Raw genomic sequence first — 16,763 nt, 5'->3', positions numbered from 1 at the left:
GGAAGGCCACATGATTGTGTGGAACGTGTACTGGACAAGGAGTCCTGAGAACTGGGTTCATGCTCCAGATCTGTGGAATCTTAGCTAAGTTCCTTTCCATCTTGGACCTCAGTTTCATTTCTCAAATAGGGGATATAGCTATTGCATGTATCCACCTCATGCAACTTTGTATGACACTAAATAAGTGTGGAAGCAAATTTTGAAACGTTATAACATTGTACTATAGAAGACACTAACTTGTATTTAATTGTCTCTGCGGTGATCTACATCTGTTAGGTGAATTTGTCTTCACTTCCACATCTACTCTGCTTTTGAACTACCTCTTTTCTGGCATCAGTGGCACAGCTATTCCTCTAGTTATACAAGATGGAGATTTGGTAGATCAATTCTATTTTACTGTTACCTTTCTCTGCTTTCTCCAATTTTTCATCAGCCTCATTATTTCTTTCTCCACGTCATAGCTCAGTTTTACTCTTTTTCTCTATTATCATTGCTATCAACTTATATTGAACCTTCTCTTCTTTAGCAGTAAGTCAGGAGATAGTTCAGTAAGAACCATTTTCAAGTTCATTTCTACTTTCATTACTCTACCAGGAGGCATCCCTTACAAAAGAGCCCTGAACTATTTAGCTACATTTTTACTAAATCTCCCTGATGGAAAGTAGAGTAGGGCTCTTATGCCTTATACACAGAATCTTGTTATGGTGCAGGCATTCTGGGGATAACCTGAACTTGCATAAAAGGAGAACATGATATACAGATTTATGCCCACAGACTGTATATAGAAGAGATACAGGGGGAAAGGTGGTACTCATGTTTGGGAGACTGGTTCTCAAAAGAATTGAGATTGTTCCATTCATGAACAGAGCATAAAGTGAAGTGATTCTAGAAGTGGGTGATATTTAGAAATCTGGAGTAGGAAATAGCACCTTGGAAGTCTGTTATCAGAGAGCAGAAACTCAGGGAGTTAGGAGTCTGGATCCTGAGAGAGACTATTAAGAGGCAGTAATGTCTCCAGCTGGGGATGAAGGGTTGAGTATACAAGAGTTTACCAGGCATTAAGAAACAAGTAGATGAGAGGTGGGGATCAGGATGTCAAATCAGAAAAGAAATCAGGTTATCAGAATGGGGGGAAAATAATCTAGCACCTTCTTTAATTCAAAGTGAATAATGCTGAGTTCTACAAGTTTAAATCAATGCTCATTAAATTTTTTTCTACTTAAAGTGAAGTTTTGGGGCGCTGGGTGCCTCAGTCGGTTGAGTGTCCGACTTTGGCTCAGGTCATGATCTCACAGTTTGTGGGTTCAAGCCCCGCATCAGGCTCTGTGCTGACCACTTGCTCAGAGCCTGGAGCCTGCTTCAGATTCTGTGTCTCCTTCTCTCTCTCTGCTCCTCCCCCACTCACGCTTTGTCTCACTCTGTTTCTCAAAAATAAATAAATGTAAAAAAAAATAATTAAAAAAAAAAGTCAAGTTTGTCCTAGATATTGAGATGTTGTTGATGCTGATTCAGCTATGGAGAAAGGAGTCCTCCAGAGTCTGGGGATAAAGGTAAGGTTGGTTGACAACTGCCTTGTCAGGGAAAGAAAACTGGCTTTGAAATAAACATACCTATATTTTAGTTTAGTCTTATACTTTTTTGACTGTGAACAAGTTATTGAATTTTTCTGAGAATCAGTTTCCATATCTATAAAGGGGATGATATTGTCTATGTAGTAAGATTATTGTAAGACTTAAGTTAGGTGTTATAAAGTTTTGGGAACTATACAAGACTATATATTTATTGATATCTTCACTGATTTTAAAAATAGTATTTCTACTACTTTCATGTCTGAAAAAACAAAGAAGCTTATAAAATTTTTTGAAATGACATGTAAGGTTGGCTTTGTTTTCTAGTTCCACTTGCTGTCTTTGGGAGTCACTTTCTTAAAATTAGGGTCTTCCTTCCTTCCTTCCTTCCTTCCTCCCTCATTCCCTCCCTCCCTCCCTCCTTCCCTCCCTTCCTTCCTTCCTTCCTTCCTTCCTTCCTTCCTTCCTTCCTTTCTTCCTAGCAAATACTAACAAGCTATCCTTTCATTCAACAAATACTTACTGAGCATCTATTTTATCTGAGAGACTGTTGTACTTGCCTGGGATATTTTATAAATGAATCAAATAAAAATCTCTGTTGTAACAGAGCTTGCATTTTGGTGGGGGAGTGAATATAATATATGAGAATGTGCTAAGTGCTATGGAAAAAATAAAGCAGGAGAAATAGAGAACTGAAGTTTTAAATGGAGTGGTTAGGATAGGCCTCTATCCTATCCTATCCAAGTGGGAGCTTGCCTGTGATGTTCTAGGGCAAATCTGGCCCATCAACTATTTTTGTTAATAAAGTTTTATTGGAACAGGGCCATACTCATTATATACATATTTATATATAAGTTTATTTTGTGCTACAACAACAGAGTTGAGTAGTTGCAACAGGAACCTTAAGGCTTTCAAGATCTTAACAATTTGAAAAACTTTATGAAACAAATTTGCCAACCCCTGTTCTAGAGGCCAGTGCTGGAGTGAAGTGAAAATATAATAAGTTCCTACTTTTTCTTTTTTGGGAACGGAGAGATTTTTTTTTTTTAATTTCATTTATCCACTATTTTTTTTTTTTTTTTAAATAAGTTCCTTTTTTAGCTTAGCCTTTATCTGGAGAAAGCACATTATTAATACATAGATCCAGTTTTTCAAAAGACCAACTAAGGGACTCTACTGACTCTTATCATCTTTATTTTGTCTAACAGTGGCAATTTATGTTTTCCTTTATTCTTTAAATTTTGTTCATGAAGGAAAAATCCTAAGCCTTCTTGCAAAAAACAAAGGGTGAACAGAATTTTACTGCCAGACTAAATCCAACAGGTGGCGGTATTTCTCAAAGTTTCAAAACCAGCCAGCTTGCTTACTGAATAAAAATTTACATCTTAGTTTGTAGTTTCCTCACATTAATTCTGTGATTCCAGGATCATTAGTTTTATGAAAAAGGGCTAAACAGTGGTGAAAAAAAGAGAGGTCATCAAATAACCAGAGATCATTTCATTGGCTTTATCCAGATCAGTGCTTCTATTGCTCGTGCAACAAATTCATAACCAATATTTGTCCCTATCTTCAGTCTGGTTGGGCAGTCCATGGTAAACTTCGAAATGACATGGGAAATATACTAAAGAGCTGAGATATTGAGTGGAGTCCTGGATGCATCGTATAGTAGCTGCATGAACTGGGAAGCTATTTATCTCTTGGACTAGCTTAATCAGTAAAAGACTTTAAATAGTAATTCCTACTTCATTGGAATTTTAGGAAGTTTTATATAGGATGTTGGCCAAAGTCCTTAATTTTTACTAAGAGGTTTTATACTAAATGTTATTATTACTATTAATCTTTCTTTTCTCTCAAATATTTTTCATGTTCTATTTTATTCTCTTGGAAAATGTTATTCTCTCAGACACATAGATTTCATCTTCTTAACTTTGAATGACCTCTAAATGATTACATTGATCTCATTGTTTAAAAGATTTTTAGTTCATTCTTATTCCCTAAGCACTGGAATATGGCTATCTGAAGGCACATCATTCCCAAATTGTTTCCCTATATGCCTTTACTTGTGTTTGTCTCCTACAATGTCACTGTCCAAAATGGAATCTGGTTTTACTTCACATCACGGTTTTAAAATTTTTCATCCGAGTTAGCATGTTGGTTTTGTTGTTGTTGTTTAAATGTTTATTTTTTATTTTTGAGAGAAAGAGTGTGAGTGGGGGAGGGGAAGAGAGAATGGGGGACAGAGGATCCGAAGTGGACTCCGTGCAGACAGCAGAGAGCCCGAAGCAGGGCTCGGATTCATGAACCGTGAGGTCACGACCTGAGCCCAAGGAGGGTGCTCTACTGACGGAGCCACCCAGGTGCCCCTGTTGTTATTTGTTTTTACTTTTCTTTGTATTTATTTTTTAAATCAGAACTGATCTTTCAAGTCCTTATAACATAGTACTATCCCCAGACCATTATTTTGATAAGTCAATGTCAGAAAATGAAATTCAGCAATTTATAAACTATGTACAAGACGTTGTGGAAAATGTTTTAGTATGTAAAATTCTAACATCGAAAAGGTTACAACCACATGTGAACTATAGTAAGAGGAGATAATCCTCTTTGTAACAAGTTGAAGTAATCTTTTTTTTCCTACTCATGTCATTACCAGATATCCACTTCCCATAGCCCTTTCTTTCTACAGAAACACTGAAGAGCAGTTGGTGGACATGAAAAATGTTGGCAGGCTTTCTGTACACCTCAGATACATGTCTATACCTCTAGATTTACCATGCCAGGTCACCATATAGGCCTCATGTTCCTCCATATCCCTGTGCCTTAAGGTTTCGTCTTTTTTTTTTTTTTAATGTTTATTAATTTATTTTTAGAGATAGCACAAGCAGGGGAAAGGGGCAGAGAGAGAGAGAGAGAGAATCTTACGCCGGCTCCATGATCACTGCAGACCTGATGTGGGGCTCAATCACACAACGGTGAGATCATGACCTCAGCTGAAATGAAAAGTCGGACACTTAACCAACTGAGCCACCCAGGCGCCCCATGGATTAATCTGAAATATAATCTTATTATCCATCCTATGGGGAAGAGATTTATGCATTGTTTTTTTCGTCTTCACAATACTGTAGCCTATTCTGATCATTTTATCTAACACACATTTTGAAAAAGCAAAAAGAGTAAAATAATCAAGAAACTGTGTTGATTAAAGCAAGTCAATAGGAAAGATTAAAATTTCTTCTCAGTGTTAAAAGAGACCTGGCTGAGTTGGAATATAAATTTCTTTTTACAAATTATTTACTTTTTAAATTTACATCCAAGTTAGTTAGCATATAGTGCTGATGATTTCAGGAGTAGCAGTCAGTGATACATCTCCTACATATAACACCCAGTGCTCATCCCAGCAAGTATCTTCCTAATGCCCCTTGCCCATTTAGCCCATCCCCCCATCCACAACCCCTCCAGCAACACTGTTTGTTGTGTATATTTAAGAGTCTCATGTTTTGTCTCCCTCCGTTTTTACATAACTTTTGCTTCCTTTCCCGTATGTTCATCTGTTTTGTACCTTAAATTCCACATATGAGTGAAGTCACATGATATTTGTCTTTCTCTGACTGACTAATTTCTCTTAGCACTCTAGTGCTAGTTCTAGTTCCATCCATGTGGTTGCAAATGGCAAGATTTCGTTCTTTTTTGATTGCCAAGTAATACTCTGTTCCATCTATCTATCTATCTATACCACATTTTCTTATCCATTCATATGTTGATGGACATTTGGGCTCTTTCCATACTTTGGCTATTGTCGATAACGCTGCTATAAACATTGGGGTTCATGTGCCCCTTTGAAACAGCACACCTGTATCCTTCAGATAAATATCTAGTAATGAAATTGCTAGGTTGTAGGGTAGTTCTATTTTTAATTTTTTGAGGAACCTCCACACTGTTCTCCAGAACGGCTGCACCAGTTTGCATTCCTACCAGCAGTGCAAAAGGATTCCTCTTTCTTTACATCCTTGCCAAACATCTGTTGTTGCCTGAGTTGTTAATTTTAGCAATTCTGACTGGTGTGAGGTGGTATCTCCTTGTGGTTTTGATTTGTCTTTCCCTGATGATGAGTGATGTTGAGCATTTTTTCATGTGTCTGTTAGCCATCTGGGTGTCTTCTTTGGAAAAGTGTCTATTCATGTCTTTTGCCCATGAAATATAAATTTCTATATTTATTGCAAATGATATGAGCACATGACATTGTAACTATTCACTAAAGATTTACTCATTAGGGCTTAGAAAAGTTATGGTAATACATTAATTCAACAAACATTTGTTCAATGCTTTTTATATGTCAGGCACTGTGGCACATGATGGGGATAAAATGATAACCAAGGTAGACATAATCTCTGTCCTCATGGAGTGTATTATTTTTTCACAGCTGGTGTAACAAATTACCACAATTTTGTGACTTAAAACAATACAGATATACAGCCCTGTATATCAGAAGTCCAACATGGGTCTCACTGGACTAAAATCAAGGTGATGGAAAGAATGTATTCTTTTCTAGAATCTCTAGGGCAGAAACTTTTCCTTACCTTCCAGGGTCTACACACTGGGCTTGTGGCCCCCGTCTTCTGTCTTCAAAGCCAGCAATGTGGCATCTCTTTGACCCTTCTAAAGGCTCTCCACTTATAAGAACTCATGTGATTGGAGTGGGCCTACCTGGAAAATCCAAGGTACTTTCTTCACCTCAAGGTCTTTTTTTTTTTTAAGCTTATTTATTTATTTTGAGAGAGAGAGAGAGAGAGAGAGAGAGAGAGCGAGCGAGCCTGTGCACATAAGTGAGGGTAGGGGCAGAGAGAGAGGGAGAGAGAGAAACCTAAGCAGGTTCCATGCTATCAGTGCAGAGCCTGATGTGGGTCTCAATCCCACAAACTGTGAGATCATGACTTGAGCTGAAATCAAGAGTTGGACACTCAACCAACTGAGTCACCCAAGTGCCCCTAAAGGTCTGTACTCTTAATCACATTTGCAAAGTCCCTTTTGCCATGTAAAGTACCATATTCACAGGTTCTGGGGATTAGGACATGGACTCTTTGAGGGTCATTATTCTGCTTATTACATGGAGCTCATAGTCTAGTGCATGAAGAGCAGACTCAAGAGGCGCCTGGGTGGCTCAGTCGGTTAAGCGGCAGACTTCAGCTCAGGTCACGATCTCACAGTCCGTGAGTTCGAGTCCCGCGTCGGGCTCTGGGCTGATGGCTCGGAGCCTGGAGCCTGCTTCTGATTCTGTGTCTCCCTCTCTCTCTGCCCCTCCCCCGTTCATGCTCTGTCTCTGTCTCAAAAATAAAATAAAACGTAAAAAAAAAAAAAAAAAAAGAGCAGACTCAAATTCCAATGGGGCAGGCAGGTGACTGAAATGAATGAGATTGGCCAGTGACAGCAGTTGTGAATGAACTGAACATTCATGCTGATTCTGAGCACATGAAAATACTGGCTGCATGTTGCCAGATCTTTCGGTATTTCGAGAAAAGTTACAAATCTTGATTATATGGAATCCACTGATCTTTAAAGTGTGAACAACTGTCTTAGGTTGTTTCCCCAGAAGCAGACCCTGATTTGAAAATTGGTATATTCCCTCTAGGGAAACTAGAAAGGGACTGAGAAAACCAGGACCAGGAAGGAAGAGAATCCCAACAAGGGTACAATTTCAGGCAAAGTCCTACTGCATAACCTCAAAGGGGAACTCTGAAGTGTGTCATATCTCATAGCTCCACACACAGCAAGGGATCTGAGGCTTTATAATTGTGTGATTCTCAGCCATTGGTTAAGGATAGTTGAGGGGCATGTAAATTGCCTGGTATTACTTGGATTATCATGAATCAGTGCCCATGTTATTTTCTTACTTGGCCTGATCTTCATATGGCCCTAGACATCAGAGTAACAACAACTGTTAAAAGTATCTGTGTGGCTAGCTGACAATCCTATTTCTAAACGTACTTCCAAATCTAGGAAAGTATGCATAGGAGATTGTAATAACGCCTTTTAGGTCATCAAAAGGCTTTATAGTTTAGCCAGTTGAGCTCACATGTTGTGTAAACCTCTACATGAGAAGTAGAGAAAGCCAGTGTTGGTGAGAAAAATTTATTCCACTCTCTTTGATCCTTTCTTGGAAACCACCATCCATTGCCCAAGACTATATCTAACACTTGATTTTGCTCTCAAAAGAATGTCATCAGCACCTTTGCTACAGCTTCATGAAATAATCTAGCTTCTTATGAAATCATTGCTTTTTTTGTGTTTTCTGGGTGTGTGTGTCAGAAGATATTAATTTTTATTGATGTATCTTCCAAAGCACTAGAAGAACCCAGATGCATTAAAAATTTGTCATATGTTAATTAAGACATCCAGGTAAACTGGCCTCTTCTAAAGAGCTCAAAGAAAATAAGTCAGTTGGTATTAAAAAATATTTAAGAACATCTGTGACTCTTTTGTCACTCCTTTCTGCAAGAATTTTGTATGAATTTTGACAATGAACAAATTCAGTGAACACATTTAGTTATGAGTTAACCTACTCATTTTTGGATGCCATGAAGGGGGTGGAAATGGCATTAAAAAGTAACAATAGGCAGCTGAAAATTTAGGAAGTCAGTACTTTAATTTTATTATTTATAGGCTGAATGAAATTGGAAAAATAGAGCAGTTGACTCTTTATCATACCCAAGAGAACATGTGGTGTTAGTCTGAGGATAATCCCATGAGTCTTATTAAGGAAAGATATTATGACTGTGCATTGAAGGCTTTGGCTCAGTTCTGATTGTCTACACTTAACTTGTCCATAATTATATCCCCACAATACTCTAGATGTTGCAACCACTATCAATTGCCCAACTAAACAATAGAGTCCATATGGGCACATTTGTCTTGTGGAGTTCAAATCACAATTTTTTCATTAAAAAATATTTTTTAATTGGTTTAAAGCATCAACATCATATGCCGAAGGCTACCAGTGCACTAATTTGAAGACCAGTTCAGAAAAAAAGAGTCAGAAATATTTATATGTTAAGTTTCTAGAAGTTTTCCATGAAGTCAATAACTTGGATTTGTTTTTATAGAAGGCTGTTGAGTAAATTGCATATATAATTTGCTAGTATCTCTTATGTTTCATCTTTACACTGTCACGTGTGAGGTCTCAAATGTTATCAAACCTACAATTAATCAGGGTAGAGACAGGGGAGGTGACTTTGTCAAGTGCACATGGGGTGCTAGTTTTTTGTTCCAAAATGGTGACAAGGTCAAAAGGATACCAGCTTAGCAGTGGGAAGGCTTGGTTATGACTTTTACTGACGTGTGACAACACATGAGTGCCTTAGCCTCTAGATATCTACTTTCTCATCTCCAAAATGAGGAGTTTAGGTTTAGACAACTTTTGAAGTCTTTTCCAATTCTGACATTCTGCCTCATTTTCTGCTCCTCCATTCAGACAGACTAGAGACAGGTCAGAATGACATCACTGTCTCCTCCCTTGCTAAACTGATTTATCCTACACTTGTCTGGCCATTTCTCTTTTAATCTTGAAGTCTAAGCATGGGAAATATTAGCTAGTGTTCTGGAGTGACTAGACCCCATAAAGAAAGGCATGTGATTTTCTTCTAGCCAGTCAAGCCATTTGTTTCCTCTGCTAACATCATAAAAATTATCTTTCTGTTTCCACCCTTTTTGCTTTGACTCAGAGGCAGTGAAGAAAACTGGGCTTAAGATACCAGCCAAGTTTCTTCTTTCTAGCCACTTTCAACTTGTGGTCCTGGTAGGGGAATGGGAAGGAATTGACGAGGGGGTCTCTGGAAGACATGAATTCTATGGATTTTTCCACCTGCAGCATCTGGACCTTGTAGGACAGACCTTCGGGAAGGCTGTCCACTGGGACCAAGGTTTAGGATCCAGGAATGTCTCTGGATACAGGGACACTGGACTGCAGGGCTAGTTGAAATAGTTCAAAATTGTGTTTACAGCACTTACACATTCTATTTGTTTTTTCCTCTTATCTCTGGTTCTGTGTTTTTTCTAGAACAATCTATGAGCTCTTTTAGAACCTGACATTTCTTCTTAAGAAAGGAATTATGTAGCCTATAGAGGAATGGAAAGCAAAGGGAGAAAAAAAAAGAGAGGAGAGGAGAGAAAATGAACCACTTCTACTTCCTTTCCAGGCTGTCTTCCTATCTTGGAGATTTCTATTATGAGTGGAATGGGGGAAGGAATGGAAGGAGACCACATATTTTCCATACAAACCTTATAAAAACACTGCTTTTGTCCAAAAAGCCTTATATAGTCAGAGGGGACTGAGAGTTTAACCCAGAGAATCCCGGTTTTTATAGCCTTGGCTCTGCTCCCAGGGGCCTCCGTTGGGGCCAGGTGTCTGAAAGCTGTATGAGACTGTCAATCCCAAGGGACCAGCACAGTTTCTCAAACCCCATGTCTTGTCCATTGCCTCATTCCAAGTACTTACTAGGCTTAAAAAGACAGTCAATTGAAATAAAATCATTCTAAGGTTGTTATGGGGACACCCACCCCAAGGTGATGTAGACTTAGGAGAGACTTAGAGGGAAATATCTTTCATATCTCAGTTTCTCAACCTTGGCACTAATGACAGTTTGTGTTGGATAATTCTTTAATTATTGGGGGATGGTAGAAGTGTTCTGTACATTGTAGGATATTAGCACTGGCCTGAACCTGCTAGGTGTCTATAGCATTCCCCTTACCTTCCCCAAAGTTGTGGCTACCAGAAACATTTCCAGACAATGCCAAATCTCACTAGGGGACATAATCTTCCTTGATTGAGACCACTGATCTATCTTTTTTTTTTTTTTTAAACAAATTTTTTTTAACGTTTATTTATTTTTGAGACAGAGAGAGACAGAGCATGGAGGGGGGAGGGGCAGAGAGAGAAGGAGACACAGAATCGGAAGCAGGCTCCAGGCTCCGAGCCATCAGCCCAGAGCCTGACGCGGGGCTCGAACTCACAGACCGCAAGATCGTGACCTGAGCTGAAGTCGGACGCTCAACCGACTGCGCCACCCAGGCGCCCCTGATCTATCTTAAATAAATCTTGGTTTTACACTGTCTATCACATTTGGCAGAATGGTCATTATGGAAGCAAGTTGATCCATGAGAAATTAATTTGACAAAAGGCAATTTCACCAAATTCCCATTTACCAAAAGATCAAGTGCCAAAAGATTAATTCACCAAATTTACCACATTTACTCCATTCATAAGACTTCTTTTAATGACTATTCTTCCTGAATATATTGAGTAAATTTTCAATAATAATAGTAATAATAATAACGATATCACATTCCTAAGAAATATGTACTTATATTCTTTGAACATATTTTAAAATTGTATCTTTAAACTTGTTTTTGGCAAATCAACAAAGGTGGAAACATAGCAAATTTTTTTCAGTGAGTGATTTTCAGAAAATCCACATCAGGGAACTAACTTACAGTTCCACCTTATCTGTCCCCATGGCAGCAAAACTGGTATTTGTCTTGGAAGGGACCCTAGGACCATGAAGTTACCTCAGTAGACATCTTAAGAAGATGTGTCTCTTGAGAAGAATAAAGCAACAGGTATGCTGGTGTCACTTTGTGGCAAAGAAAACCAAAGGTTTCTCATCTTGGGTTTGTGTTTAATACATGAGTTCACAAAGCAAACATATGGATCAGAGGCATTGTTTAGTTAATATCATTGTTTCTGTGCCTACATTAAAATAGTAATTTGGCCTTTTATTTTATTTTTTTATGTTCATTTATTCTTGAGAGACAGAGTGCAAGTGGGGGAGGTGCAGAGAGAGAGGGAGACCCAGAATCCGAAGCAGGCTTCAGGCTCTGAGCTGTCAGCATACAGCCCAATGTGGGGCTTGAACTCACAAACCATGAGATCATGACCTGAGCAAAAGTCTGATGCTTAACTGACAGAACCACCTAGGTGCTCCAATAGTAATTTGGCCTTTAACAGATAGTACCTGCCGAGAAGGAACTCTCCTTGCTTGGGCTCCTTAATTGACATAATATTTATAATTTTCCCATGTTAGTTACAAGAACAGTATATGTTTAGAACTGGGCAAGAGAAACAGTGCTCTGGTGCACCTACTGCGTTCCAGTTGATGTATGGAGGTTTTATTTGGGAAGTTTATGGGAACAGGGGACATATAGTTGAAAAGATGCAGGGAAGTAAAAGAGAAATGTGTGTATATGTATATGTGTGTGTGTGTTTAAATGTTTATTTATTTTTGAGAGAGAGAGAGAGAGAGAATGAGTGGGGAGGGACAGAGAAAGAGGGAAACAGAGAATCCCAAGCAATATCCATGACATCAGGGCAGAACCCAATGAAGGGCTTGAACTCATGAGTTGTGAGACTATGACCTGAGGCAAAACCAAGACTTGGACACTTAACTGACTGAGCTACCCCAGTACCGCAGAAAAGAGAAATATTTAAAAACCCTTCTTGTCCTGAAGTACCCCTAAAGCTCCACCATTAGATTGACTCCCTTGGGTAAGCAGTGAGATTGAGAGGCACAGATCAAGGAAACTATGCTCTCTGAAGAGGCAGAATTATTTAGAAGGCAGGAGGGTTCTGGGAATGCCATTAAAATTTAAGTATCCTTTAAATTCAAGTAAGGCTTAAGGTGTTCCTTTTACCCAGCTACCATCTTAGAGAAAACTTTCAGAGGGGTGACAAAATGCATAAGATATGGAGTGTAGTTGAATGGAGACTGATAGGAAACTCTAGGAGCATAAGCCCAGCCCCAAAAATCTCTCATTGGGTTACTGGAAGTGAAAGCCCTCAGCCAGCCCGCAAGCATGGTGGAGGTGGGAAGGGAAAGCACATTTCAAAACAAAGTATTATATATAGGTTTGGGTCAAATCCTTCCTTATGATGTTTATTTTTATTTTTTAAACTAGGGTTAGCCTTGTTGGCAAAACTTAGAGAAGATGTTTTTGGGTGTTTGTTGATCCATTATTCAACAATATGTTACAAGTTTAGAAATGCCATAGGAAATATGGTGTTGGCCTTCCATCCATATCAAACAAAACCAATACGGTACTTTTTCCTGATTAGCTCAGACTCGGCTTTAGAATCCTACTCATCACAGTAATTTAAGCAGCCGTTACCAAAAAATTAGAGTTGGCACATGAGTTAAAGCTCACTCATCATCTCAAATGCTTACAGATCAAGATGTATACCTAATTATTACTGTAGTATTATTACTAAGTTATCCTTTAAGAAATCTCTATTTTATGGTACCCACAAAATTTCTGTCAAGCCAGATCCTTGTCTTTATAGTGCCCCATTTTGGCATGTACTTTGGAGTATACTTGGCTGGAGATGAAATGGTTTAGAAGAGTTTCCCTGGTATAGCACATTGTCTCATTCTTTCGCAATACTTTGAAAATCTCAAATCTTTTATTTGAAGGCAGAGAACTTTAAGCACTCAATAAATACTTGTTCATTTGACTTGCTCCAAATTCTCACATCATCACCAATGATAAATTGTATTCAGATAGGACGGTTCCGTATAACTTGATCCTTATTTTAATGAGAGAGTCTACTGTTTTGCCATTAGAGGAGGTCAGGAAGCCCACCTCCCATGCAAAGAGGTAGAGTTGAATGCCACATGACTATTCTTATGCAGCTTGGAGTTGCTCTACCGTGCTACATGGCTTCATTTATGTTTGGCTTCCAAAGGCCACGTTTTTAGGAACTTGGAAAAATCACCTTTATCCGCTTCAATGATGTTGCAATCTTTCAGAATAAAATGCATAACTTTAGCCAAAATAGGCCGCTGCCTTCCTCATTGTTATATTCCATGTTTCCCCAATTGCCTTAGAAATTTTTCCTTACACCTATCGACCATATTTGACTAATTTTGTAATCTTTTTGAAAGAAGCTCAATACTTTGTATATTTTAATGCATATTCATTATATACATACATATGTGAAATAGTTAACATTATAATTTCTATGAGATATGTTAGTGGTGTTCGCAGCGGGTTCAGATCTGCTGCTGCATCACCATCTGTCTATTTATTTGTTTATTCAAGCAACAAATATTGAACCTCTACTAAGAGCCAGGAACTATGACAGGAGCAATAGGAAAGATGATACCGGGAAATTGTGGCATTTTCCTTTGCTGGTAGATGCAGAAGCAATGTCTGCACTCTTTCATTAGAATAACAACAGTCTAGTGCTAATTTAGGGACATTCACATTAGTTTTGTGTCTTCTGTACATAAAAAAAGAAAAACACACACCATTAGGGTAGCTTTAAATTCCATTATCTAGGTCATGTATTACTGGTCTGTATTAGCACGAAGCTCATTGTCAAGTAAAATCTTTTTATATTCTCATGGGAGCTGCTAAGTCACATTCCTTCTTTCCTTAACTTATACAATTCATTTTCTTCTTATTCTCTGTACAGTTTCCTTCATTCTCATAAAACTTCACGTCAGTATCAGCCATATTTTTAAGCCCAGAGAGAATGTTTTGAATTAGTGTACTATTGATGTAGCTCTCCAAAATATTGGTTTCTAAAGATATAAGTATGCTTTTGCCATCAAACAAATCACTGATAAACACATGGACTAGGACAAGGCCAAACACAAGCCTTGAAGCACAGTACCTCTCCAGTCAGGCACAAATTCCCCTCGCTCTGCCAAAACCTAGCTTACATTTCTTCACCTTAACCATAAACTTATTTTGAAAGAGCTTGTCAAATGTCTCAATATATTCTCTCTTATCTACACATTTTGTTCCTCCTAATTGTAAATGAAATTACTTTAGGATACCTTCTACTTAGACCTGAGAATAGGCTATTTCCAGTTCTTAAGATAGGGCAAAATGTGGAAAGCATCTCTCTAAGAAAGATAAATTAGTTAGTGCAACTGAGGCTGGGTTGGAGACGGAAAGACAGGAAAAAGGAACACAAGAGAGGAAGCCACTGACACAATCAAAACAACCGGTAATGAAAGCCCCAGCTAAGGTATGCGAAGTAAACACGGAATGGGTGGGAGAAATACTATCCATATTGGAAGGAAACAGTAGAGCTTCTTGGCTTTGAAGGAGACTCAAGGATGACTCTGAAGCCCCAAAATGAAGAACTTTGGAGGGGCATCTAATATTCTAGTATGTAGCATTTGGTATAGAACAGGAGACATTAATTATCAATGTCAGTTTCACTTGAAATAACAAGTATAAAGTCACAGGCTACTTTCATTCATGACACATCACTTCACAACATTCTCCTTAGTTTCCCCTTGCTCCCTTCACCCCTAGCTCCTCAGATTTCTAAAATGAGTCTATAACTCAAACTGGTAATTGAAGGTTGGGCGTGAGGTTGAGGTTAGAGGCGGAAGAATGTTGGAAATCATACAGGAGGAAAACAGAGGACTGAAACAAGGAATTGGTCAGTGAGGGAAGAGAAACAAGAGTCCAGGGATGAATATGAGCCCTCAAATACCTCACTGTCTAAAAAGGCACATGGATATCAATCAAATGATAGCATAGTGATCTAACTAGTACTATGAAGGTGTGCTGGGATCAATGCACTCAAGCTCAGGAGATTTACCAGAGTGTAAGGAAAAAGGATGTTGTCATTTAGAACATGAAACACTACTTAAAGAGGCATGGCTTGGGAGGAGAATCCTAGCAGGTAACTGCAGCAGTCAGAGGGTAGCTATCATGAGGTAGGAGAACAATGAAGTCACATACCATGCTTGCGTCTGTCCTGAACATAGGAACACACGCACAATGCCTAATTCTTGACCTTCAATGTTTTTGTTGCCTACCAATGAGCAATTAGCACACAACGGTATGTGAATCCAACCCAGGGTTAGAATGAAATGTTTCAATAAATTATGCCTCTACTCTCAAACAATAGTGTCATAAATTAGCCAAGCTGATTTTGGAAGCCAGAATAGCCCACATAAATCAATTTTAACTGGGAAGGTTTAGATCTAATCTCAATTAATAATGAACTTCAAATGGGATGTTGTCTTTACTCCAGCAGTTACCCAAATAAATATAGATCATTTATATTTTGACTTATCCCCATGGCTCTCACCGTTAGGACACTGGAATTATTGTCAATGGCAAAACAAAAAAGGAGAAAGAGAAGAAGGGGACTGGGAAAATGAATTTAAGTCCAACTTTTTCTTACTAAACACTTCCCTTCTGTTCAATTTTATTATTATTTTCAGAGAGCTATTAAATGTCATGTTTGGAGTAAATGTCATTAAACATCCAGAGGCAAATTAGAAAAATAACATCTGAATTTAATAATAAAATATCTCCTTAGAACTATACAAGCTGGTGAAAAGAGATTTCTCTGTACCTCATCACCCTCCCACATGTTCCCAACTCACACACTACCGCCAACCTTTCCTCACAAGGACATCCAGTGACAATGTGATTAACCAATGAAAGACAACTGTCTCACTGGCTTAGACTGTTTTGAGATGCTTTAGTTATGAAGAAAGAACACTTTATTTTTCCAAAAAATGTTCTCCTTAGGATACCATGTAAACCATCCCTCAAGTTGGTGATTGGAGAAATTGCACATGATATTTAGCAGTCGCATTCTTTCTAAATGTCAGCAACATGCTGGCCAACACTCAGATTATAGAATGGGAGTATTCTAACTTTAGAGACTTTCTAAAGGGAAAATTTTGTTCCAAACCAACATCAACCTATGGTGAGAAATGTTTTTAGGCTATTTTCAAGAGAGGTCACTACATTATTGATGGTCCTTTAGAAACACCGATCTGATTGAGCTTCGCATTGTCATTGGTTTAAAAATACCTTAGACATTTGTTTTCTAGCTTGATCTACAAATTTATTTTAATAATGATTCTACCTAATTGTTTTAGTTTCTTCTTCAGATGAAGGATTATCATAAGCCTTTGGAGTAGGGGGAAAGAGACAGATATTTATTTAATACTACATTTTGTTTTTTTTTTCCTAGGAACTTAAAAAATGACTTCTATCTTAATATATTCATTTCAATTTTTTGATAATAATGTAATTTATTGAGCAACTACTATGTGATGATTCTTTGCTGAGAATATTCCACATATTGTCTCTAACCCTCTCAACACCCCTGCATTCCAGGTATCATTAATTCTCTTTTACAGATGAAGGAGCTGAAAAATGGCAGAC

The sequence above is a fragment of the Lynx canadensis genome, chromosome C2 (assembly GCF_007474595.2).
Source record: "Lynx canadensis isolate LIC74 chromosome C2, mLynCan4.pri.v2, whole genome shotgun sequence".
Classification (NCBI taxonomy): Eukaryota; Metazoa; Chordata; class Mammalia; order Carnivora; family Felidae; genus Lynx; species Lynx canadensis.
The sequence above is the reverse complement of the archived record's forward strand: the minus strand, read 5'-3'. Positions refer to the sequence as shown.